Below are 10,645 nucleotides of genomic sequence, written 5' to 3' on the forward strand. Positions count from 1 at the left end.
ATGCTGCTAGTTCGCCTATGGTCCTCAGAGCCTGCTGCTGCGTTGCCTAGTGAAGTGGTACCTGATGTCTTAAGAGAGCGTTCACAGCACTTCGGGGGACGGAGGAGCCAGACCCGGATGCTTGTCCCTCAGGAGGTGAGGCTGTTGGGCTGGGTGTGTCACGTGGGAGCTCTTCCTCTTCCGCTCTGAGAACTCATTTTGCTCTCAGCACCGCCTCTGGCGTGGGCGCCATGGACTCATCCAACCCTCCTTGGACTGAGCTCCTGCATAGTCACACAGCTTTCTCTCAGGAGAAGGTCTTATCTGACTCCCTGATAAAATAGTTCTCCCACTCCTCACTGCTCGCTGTATTCCTTCTTTTCCTCCAGAGGACTCAGCACAAGTCCAGACTATGACTTTGTCTCTGAGTTTGTCTCTTCCTCTGGACTGTAAGAGCTCAAGGCTCTTTGCTCACTGTTGAATCCTAAGTGTGTATGCACAGGAGTTGCTTGACAAAAAGTGTGGGCCAGGGGTCGTGCTAGTCTTACACGAGCTCCTGCCTGATCCCGTGGTGGTTGTATGGGCTGTGCCTGGCAGTTGTCCTCTGGTGGGAAGAGACTGTCTCTTACTAAATAGGCACTGGCACTTAAGTCTATTCTGTTGAGCACATATCACATGCTAAGCACAATGCTAAGGCATTTTATCACATCCTCGCAACCATTCATAATACCTGGATTTTCCATGTGAGACCAAAAGAGCCCAAGAGCATGTTCCGTGTCATGGAAGTTATCATTCCTAAAGCTGAGGGAATTACCCACCACTCTGCCCTGCTTCTCAGGCTGGGGTCTGCAGGCGAGTTGATGAGCTAGACTAACATTGTCTCCTGACTTTGGAAAGGTGTGAGGAGGGTGTGTGGCTGCAGGCAGGCTTCCAGCTTTCTGGAAGGTGCCCACTCACCACAGATGGGAAGGGTGTGTGTTCGTGTGTGTGTGAGGCCATCTCTGGATGTGTGAACAGGAAGGGCATGGGTCCTGGGTATGCCCAGGTGTGTATCCGAAGCCAGCTTTGGAACACAGCCTGCCGATGGCCTGCTTCTTATCTGCAGGCCCACGGTGCCCCGAGGCTTCTGGGCATGCTCGCTTGCTCCGGACACTGCCAGCTGAGCCTTGGAGCCTGCGCTTCAGAGGCTCCCAGCTTGGGCCGCCTGTGGGGAACAGACTCTCCTGGTCTGAAGCTGCTTAGAAGAAGGGGCCTCTACTGAGGCCCCTGAGTGGATGATTTGTCAGGGAAGCTGAGTCCCAGAAGGCACCAGACTCAACAAAAGTGTGTCGCAGCTACGAAAGAAGAGGATTTGTTTGTGTGTGGGCAGCGGAGATGGGCCTGCTGGTCTTAAGCAGGTCTTTGAGCTGCAGCCTCCCACACAGACAGTCGTTCTTAGCACTGCTCTTGTCTCTGAGTGAGAAAAATGGTGAGAGATCGTTCTTTCTTGACATTTCCCTAGGGGTGTGCTTCCCTATGGGCTGCTCTGGTGGCTCACATGGTAAAGAATCTGCTTGCAATGCGGGAGACCCAGGTTTGATTCCTGGGTTGGGAAGATGCCCTGGAAAAGGGAATGGCAACCCACTCCAGTATTCTAGCCTGGTAAATCCCATGGACAGAGAAGCCTGCCAGGCTACAGTCCATGGAGTTGCAAAGAGCTGGACTTGACAGAAATTCACAGAACCTGTTACTCCGCACAGGGATCACATGGAGGGAAAAGAAGCAAGGTAGTGAGCATTTATTTAATACCTGCTGCATACCAGACTGAGGGGCTTATGTGCAAATTATTTTTTACTTTTTATAATAGTAAGCTTATGAAATCTGCATTATCTACATGTTATAGTTAATGATACCGAAGCTCTGAAAGTTAAAAGCTTGATCAGGGTTACTCAGCCAGAATTTCGATGGACAAGAGCGCCTTTGGTGTCAAAACAGATGTTCTCTCCCTTATAGAAAGGAGACATAATTACTCCAAATTTTAGTGAAAGTAATATGAATCAGATAGAATGATTTCAGTATTCTGTAAGTGCAAGTAACGTATGCAACTGTAATGCAAGTAACAGAAACTTTGACCGGTGAGGTCCAAGGATAAGGGCAGTGACTGTTTTCATAAAAAGGAATTTGGAGGCAAGTGATCCCATGCTTGGTTTAGCTGCTCTGTTATTTTATCAAGTCCCCAGGCTCTTTCCACCCTTCTAACATTTTTGGCATAGACTGAGTGAGAGCTTTGCGTCTTCACACTTGTCTCATGGTCTCAAGATGACTGCTTCACTTCCAGGCATCATATTCTCAGAGACAGTATCTAAAATAGAAAAGTAGCCTTGGGGGCAAACAGGGAATTCTCTCTCTGTGTCTTAACTGGAGAGGGAAATCTTTCCTGGAGTCTCTGGTGCGCTTTCCTTAACACCTCATTCATCTCACTGGCTAGGCACGAGCCTCACATGCGTATATTTCCATCTTAGACCAATTCCTGGCCAAGGGGAATGTTCCTGCCATGACTGACTTAAACCAACCAAAGGATTGGTTCCCAGAGGCTGGGCGCACACTTGTAGGGAAGAAAGGAGCATGGTTGTTGGGTGGGCACTGGCCACATGGTATTCGTCTCACCGGCCTCTGTGTCCGCTGGCATAGCCAGAAGAGAATAATTGGGAGGACTGACAACATTCACTGTTTATTCATAGATCTGGACAGCATGCTTATTTAGTACCTTCTCTGATCTGAGACATGAGTTAGGTATCATGATGTGTTGAAAGAACTGTGGGATATAGATATGCAATGTACTTTATAATGTAAATGGGGGAGGAGTTAAATAACAGTGAAGAGTTAAAAAAAGCATGAAACAAAAATTTAGCCAAAGCCAGCATAGGATTTAATGGTGTCTGGGTGAGAGGATAATTTTGCAAATTCTTCTGTTTTTAAAAAAATTGTTTTTAATTGAAGGATCATGGATTTGCAATGTTGTGCTGCTTTCTGCCAAACGTCAACATGAATCAGTCATAGGCATACGTATGTCCCCTTCCTCTTGAACCTCCCTCCCACCCCCATCCCCACCCCACCCCTCCAGGATGTCACAGGGCACCAGCGTGTTATAGAGCGACTTCCCACTGGCTATCCGTGGTACACACGGGAGTGTACATGTATCAGTGCTGCCCTCTCAGGTCTTCCCACCTCTCCTTCTCCGTCTGTATCCACAAGTGTGCTCTCTATGTCTGTATCTCCACTGCTGCCCTGCAAACAGGTTCATCAGTACCATTTTTCGAGATTCCATATATATATATGTTAATATACAATATTTGTTTTTCTCTTTCCAACTTACTTTACTCTGTATAATAGACTCTAGGTTCATCCACCTCATTAGAATTGACTCAAATTCCTTCCTTTCTACAGTTCGTTCTTCTTGAAAGTATTTTGTGATTTCTTTGTCTCACTCATGACTGGATAGAAGTGCTTTAAAAACTAGTTTCAATAAGCAGGATTCATTTTTGTATCTTCTGCTGGGTTTTTGCTATTTCCTTCCAAAGAAAATGCATAAAATTCACAATGATTTGAGAATATTTGGGGGCCAAGGAAATTAATTTTAGGTGTTAAACACAATATTGCTGGTTTCCTGGAAAAAAAAAATTTGCTGTTTTAGCAAGAGATCTGAACCAATCTTAAATTTAAGCATCAGCACTGGTGGCCTTACTGTGTAAGGCTGACATTTAAAGTGAAGTTGCTCAGTCGTGTCCAACTCTGTAACCCCATGGATTGTAGCCTTGCAGGCTCCTTCATGCATGGGATTTTTCCAGGCAGGAATACTGGAGTGGATTGCCATTTCCTTCTCTAGGGGATCTTCCTGGCCCAGGGACTGAACCCGGGTCTCCCGCATTGCAGGCAGACTTTTACAGTCTGGGTCACCAGGGAATCCCCTTGTGGATCTAAACAGTATTCGAATTAAGTATGAACATTCATTTCAACAGTTACATTAGAGACATTTGAATAATGCTTCAAAAAATGCCATAGCTGCAGCCAAAACTTTAATTTGGCCTCTGATGAAGGACAGTCTTCTCAAATTGGCCTCAGTTCCTAGAGAAATCCTTTGAATAGATAAACACAAACACATACTTTGCTGATAATTGTGTTGACCCTATAATGAATTGGTTAGGAATTGTTTATCATTTTAAACCAAAAAGGGTGAAACAGAATGTGTGCATGTTAAGTCACTTCAGTTGTGTCTGACTTTGTGCAATCCTAGGAACCGTAGCCCGCCAGGATCCTCTGCCCATGGTATCGTCCAGGCAAGAATACTGAAGGTGGTTGCAAGGCTCTCCTCCAGGGGATCTTCCTGACCCAGGGATCGAACCCATGTCTCTTACGTCTCCTACACTGGCAGGCAGCTTCTTTATCAGTAGCAGCACCACCTGGGAAGCCCATGATCCAGAATATAGACCCCTATTTCTTTAGAGTTCCAGATGGAGAATCTTCCTTGTAGCCCACTCACTTTGGAAAGATCATTATCTGGGAGACATCTCCCCTTTGTTTGGGGGTGCTTTTGTTATGTGATTCCACCCTCCCCCCACAGAGATGCTGACTTTATTTTTTCCAGCCTCTTTTTGGTTGGGGTTTGGAGGGAGCAGGCAGGGTCATGCCCAGGGGAGCATTTCTCAGGCTCTGTTTTCAGGGACTGTTGTAATTAGAGTGGGGAGTGTTTTGTTACCTTACCCCAGCCTGTTGGGTATTTTAACTGCTCCTCAGCCCTAGTTGAGCTGGAGCCATGGTGACCCAGGCTAACTGTAGGGAAAGAGCAAATTAGCCAAGATGGCGGTGGTCAGGCTCTCTCACCCCACATCCTCTGTCCCTCGCTCCCGCGTTCTGTGAACAATGACTTTGCATGGTTATGTAACAGCAGAGATCACTCACAGCACTGCGCATGCACCTAACGATGTACTCACTTGGCCGCGGGCCACTGCGGCCTGTGTGTACCCTTATAAACTCCACCTGAAAAGCCCTTGTGGCTGTGTTATGGCTGAGTTATGGCTGTGTCCACTGGGTCAACCACAAGAGAATACAGCATAATTAATTGCATTACGGCTGCTGCACCAGCCTGGAAAGAATAAACATGTCTGTGGTTCTACGGCTCCTTGAGTTTTCTTCCAGCTTCCCCACTCATGCCTTGCCTACTCTGGGTTCAGGGAACAGTGTATACAGCGAGGCAGTTGACGTAGTGGGCAGGGTATGGAGGAGCCTGAGGCTCTGATGGATGGAGGAAGCCAGTAGCCACCACATAGTGTGTGGTGCCCAGTGGCTGCAGTCCTCCTGGCGGAAGACTGGGCGGCGGTGGACTGGCCACCTGATAGTCTTCAGAAGGCGTCACAGGCAGTGAGCTCCCATCTGCCGGACAAAGTGGCGGGTACTGCTGCTGGCATCATGGGGTGGGTTTTCTCGTTGCCTGGAAGGTGAACATGGACAGTGCCCTCCGTGATGCTGCCCAAGTGCATGAGTTGTAGAGACAGGAGGAGCGAGGGCATTGTATATGCATGCTGGAGCGAGAGATGCATGGCTCTGAGGAACTCAGCGCCTCAGACTAGCAGGTAATGAGGGATGAGGACGAGGAACACTGTGAGACCACGGGTCCCCGCTTGGCAGCGATGCCCATTGTACAGCAGAAAGTGAAGCATGAGCAGCTTGTGGCCCAAGCAGGGCATCCTCAAGGGGCCCCCAATGTGGCTGAGTTCATGGCATATTGACCACATACTCAGGTGGAGTTGGTTGATTTGGCTAAGCAGTTTTGGCCGAAGCAAGGAGAACCCTTGGCAGCATGGCTTTTGCGACTCTGGGACACAAAGGTGGATGGTATCATTTGTTCGGGGGATGAAATGAATGGTTGGCATCTATAACCACTCAGCCCTCGTTGAGACAATGGCTGTAGAGTGCTAGGCGACTCATGCAGGGGGCGCCTAATCAAACACACACACCCTGATGGAATGCATTAACGCTGCCACCTGAACCGTGTATGTGAATGCAGAGAGCTCCTGGCTACTGTGAGTAAATGGTATACCTATGCCAATTTGGCCCAAATTGTGAGAAAACTGGGCGTAAAACAACATTTAACCCAAGTACCCAAGGCCCAGATAAGGGCCATGTGCAAGGTTCTGTAAAACACGTGTTTCACAGGTGGCATGCAAGACGCCATTTTGAACAATGCCCTGTCCACCTCTTTCGGATCCCTGCCTGCTTTTCTTGCACCCTATGGTGTGGGGCACCCCATCTATGAGATGACCTAGGTGTGACTAGCTTGGGAGAAATAGAAGGGCACTGCCAGGCCAAAAGTGTTAGGCGTGTGAAGACCCCAAAGGAGGGGCCAAGCTGGTAAAGACCCTGTCTGTGTGCCATGGATGCAAGTGAGGGCTGATTTGCTGGCAGCAGGAACTGACAGAAATAAAACTGATAAACAGCCCAATTCTCCACTCCTAAAGCTCTGGAGGCAACTGAGACTGGAGCAGCGGTTTACCAAGCGTGAGACGCGCCCACAGCGAGATATATGGGCGGTTCAGTTAGAAGATTACATGGCGCCCAAGGATGTTCTTTCAGATGCCCTTTTCCACTTTGGATAAGGCTCAGGCCAAGGTGCCCACCCGAAGAGCCCAAGTGGGGACCAGAGGCCCCATGTAGAACTTGCCATGTACAGAGAGCGGTGGCCCTGGTCGACCCCGGTGCCGAGTGCAGTCTTGGTTACGGCCAGCCAGAGTGATTCCCAGCCCTACTGCACACATTGGTGGCTATGGCGGCCAAAAGGTTAAGGTGAAAGCTGTGTCCTTACCTTTGAAAACTGGACGATTCCCTGTGCAGCTGTATACTCTGTATGTGTCCCCAGTCCTGAGCCATATTTTGGGGACAGATGTGCTACAGAGCACAATATGACAGACCTCCGTGGGGGGAATTTCCTCTCCGAGTGCATGTGGTGACGGCCATTGTGAGGGGCGATTTGAAGCATCACCCATGGTTAGCGCCGGGACGTTGCAGGGTAACAGCTCTGATACAACACCGTTTACCAGGTGGCCATGACGAAATCTGTGCCAGCATTGCTGAATCTAATTGCATTTAACTCCCCTGTGTGGCCCGTTCAGAAGCCCGATGGCCCATGGTGAAGGTGGTGCCGCCTGTGCCTGCTGCTGTAAGGGCAATTCATGACTCGAGGGACCTACTGACCGCAGTGCTGGGCGCTTATCACCATGTGGTGGATTCTTGAAATGGAAACACCCAACTTCAGTACTCATTCAGCATCAATGAAGACAAAAAAAAAATGTTTCTTCCCTTGCAGCTCCCCCCCGCAAGTCCTGAGATTGACACGCTTGGTTCTTAGGTCATTACATACACTCCAACCAATCGCTAAGAACTGGGTCACGCCCACCCTGGAGCCCCAAATGGAGTCACCCCACCCAAGCTATTAAGAACGACGATAGGGAAGGGATCATTTTTCTCAAATGAATATGAATGATGGTGTCAGCATCAGAGGAAGTGGGGATGGATGCTGGGCAGGAAAAACAATAGATGTCCACTGAGCAGAAGTCCATTCCCGGGTCATCCTTGTTAAGAAGAGGGTGGGAAGGAGGAACAGAAACACCACTGTTGTTTATCAGAACCAGGCGCCGACAACTCCCTGCCTTGCCTTTCTTCACAGTGTGAGGACGACAGCCTTTCTACTATGGAAATTTGGTTGCGGCTTGAATGTGACGCACAAACCATGTTGCTGCAAGCCCTCAGGGCATCGAGGTTTGTTCTTCAGCAGCTCCGCTCTTCCCCCACTTCTGTCCTTCATTACTGTTCTTCCCTCCAGATTTTGGCGTTTTCCTCTGTGGTTTCTGGCGTGCCTCTTGGCTGCGGGTCATCTAGACAGTGACTGCTGACTGTGGGCACGTGAGGCTGGGAAGGCCCAGCAGTGAGGTTGGCAGCTGCTCCTGGAGGGCGAGGAGGGTGCCTTCAGAGGGCAGGGTGTGGGGCCTCTCACCTGTGGGGGTGCAGAGCCAGGTGAGAGTCTGGGTCCTCAGAGGATCTGATGAGGGATTACGGGGTTTCCTGGGAGCTGTGGGACTTTATGTACCTCGGAAAGGTTTAGGAGTTTTGGCCCACCCCCCGCCATTTCTCAGGCCTCTGGCCTGCCCTTCACCACCCACCATGCTCCCTATGGCTTCCACTCTGGGGCTTGCATTCCTGTGGCTCCCTCTTGTCTTCTCTACATGATGGGGGATACGCCATCACAGGTCACCCCTCAGGAATGTGGGTGGTTCAAGGACACACAAGCAGGTCAGTGACTCCCAACACTGGGCCAGTGAAAGGTTGGATGTAAGACTGGCCACACAGGTGAAGTTCCTAAGGCCAGAGAGATGGCAGGATTTACCTTAGGCCACAGCAAGACAGGCTTCCCTGGTGGCTCAGACGTTAAAGCGTCTGCCTGCAATGCAGGAGACCCGGGTTCAATCCCTGGGTTGGGAAGATCCCCTGGAGAAGGAAATGGCAATCCACTCCACTACTCTTGCCTGGAAAATCCCATAGACAGAGGATCCTGGTAGGTTACAGTCCCTGGGGTTGCAAAGAGTCGGACACTACTGAGTGACTTAACCCACAGTAAGAGAATTAGAATGGATGAATAATAATGAGAAAATGATTGTTTACAGGAAATGTCCCCCACAAACCTATAAAAAGAACATCAGCTGGGGAAAGAGCTGATCTCTCCCTGGTGATGGTGGTGGTGGTGGGCTGTGTGCTTCCCTGCAGGCCATGCCGTGGTGATGGGAGGAGGCCAGGGAGAGAATAAAGGGAGTTTAGATGAGTTGCACAAAATGTGGGAATAAGAGGGAAGGCGGCTGGACACAGAAGGGGCATGGCTAATTAGGTTGGGATGGGTGGGTATCTAGGTAAATTTACCCCAGAGCCCAAGGGGTGGGCCTAGGAGTCAGGCTGTGTGAAGAGGCTGATGGTGTGATGCTGTGGGGGCTGCCTGGGTCTCAGCACTGAGGCTGTGGACAGAGCAATCTCTTCCTCCAGACGCAGGGATGGTGGTGGGCGGGTGAGGACTGGAGAGGCCTAGCAGGGCTGCAGGACGCCCCCCGTAGGCACTCAGGGGGCTCAGCCTGTCCTTGGCCCAGCAGGGTCTATGTCCTGGTTCCCATCCTCCACCCTGCCTGAGAGCCATAGTGAGGTCACCCACCACCCCCCCGAACTCCACCCCCACCCCCACTTCTAAATCATAAAACTCTCTGGCTCCAGCCCAGCCTAGAGAAACTATTTGTTCTCTTAAGCTTTATTTCTATTTCCATAGCACAGAAGGAAAAAAAAAAAAACAACCAGTTTTAAACAAAAAGGAAAACCATTTTAGACAACTAGGGGCTTTGTTTTGGTTATTTTTGGAAAGGCGTGTAGTGGGGATTGAGGGGCAGCTGATTCGGGGCATTTTTCCAGCCCTGGAGAATCTAAATCAATGAAAAGTAAATTAAAAATTGGGTCCCAAGATGACACAGAAAAGTCTCAATCCAGAATAAACTCTGAAAGCCACATTTTCAGCTTGAAAGATGAGAGCTGGTGGAAAGGTTGGCAGCCCCTGGCTCAGTGGCCCTGGCCCTGGGCAGTGCTGTGATGCTGTTTATTTGAGGACAGGATACAGCCCCGGGAGTGGGATGCTTGGGGGATGCGATCCTCAACTCTGGGGCCTCCGTGTCTCCAGGAGCGAGCCCCTTCTCCTGCCCAAGCTCTGCCCTGGCTCCACTGCTGGAGGGCTCTCACCGCAGATGCACCCTGGGCATCTTCTATGAGCTCCCCTCACCTTCAAAAGAAGGCACTGTTGCTTTCCACCTGCCTCTTCCTGGGGATTTTCTTTACATGGGCCTGCAAGGCAGGAAGCGCAGCTGTGGGCATGGGGGGTGAGGGGCCCACTGGGAGTTGAAGTAAGGGCTGAAGCCACCACTGGCACCCGAGGGACTTGTCCTGTAGGCCCCATACCTCATGCCCCAGCTGTGGTCTTCTGCTGGCTGGCAGCTCAGCTCCTTGGCTGGGCTTGAACCTGGAGGGAAAACCATGCTTAGCCATGTAAGGATGGCAGTGTGTGTGGGTGTGTGGGTATGTGTGTGTGTGTGAAGGGGGGGTGAGTGTGGACAAGGACAGTAGGGGTACTGATTGGGAGCACTGGCCTTGCAACAAGACAGAAGTGGATTTGAATCTTGGACCTGAGACTTTATGGTAGAGAATCCGCCTGCAATGCAGGAGACCTGGGTTTGATCCTTGGATCGGGAAGATCCTCTGGAGAAGGAAGTGCAACCCACTCCAGCATTCTTGCCTGGAGAATTCCATGAACAGGAGAGCCTGGCAGACTACAGTCCATGAGGTTGCAAAGAGCTGGACATGATTGAGGGGCTTAAAACACTGGACTTTTCACCTGAGACTTACTGACTATGTGACTTTGGGCTAGTCACTTGACCTCTCTGAGGACAAAAAAAATTTCTTGATTATTTTTTTTACAGTGATAATAATGAATACTGTAGATAAAGGCTTAGGACCTCTTGTGCCCTGCAATATATTGTGTGATTTTGAAATCCATGCCTTGGACTCAGACCTATAGACTGTGGTTTATGAAAATTCCATCCTTCTCCTGAAA

Source organism: Ovis canadensis, chromosome 9 (genome assembly GCF_042477335.2).
Source record: "Ovis canadensis isolate MfBH-ARS-UI-01 breed Bighorn chromosome 9, ARS-UI_OviCan_v2, whole genome shotgun sequence".
Taxonomy (NCBI): domain Eukaryota; kingdom Metazoa; phylum Chordata; class Mammalia; order Artiodactyla; family Bovidae; genus Ovis; species Ovis canadensis.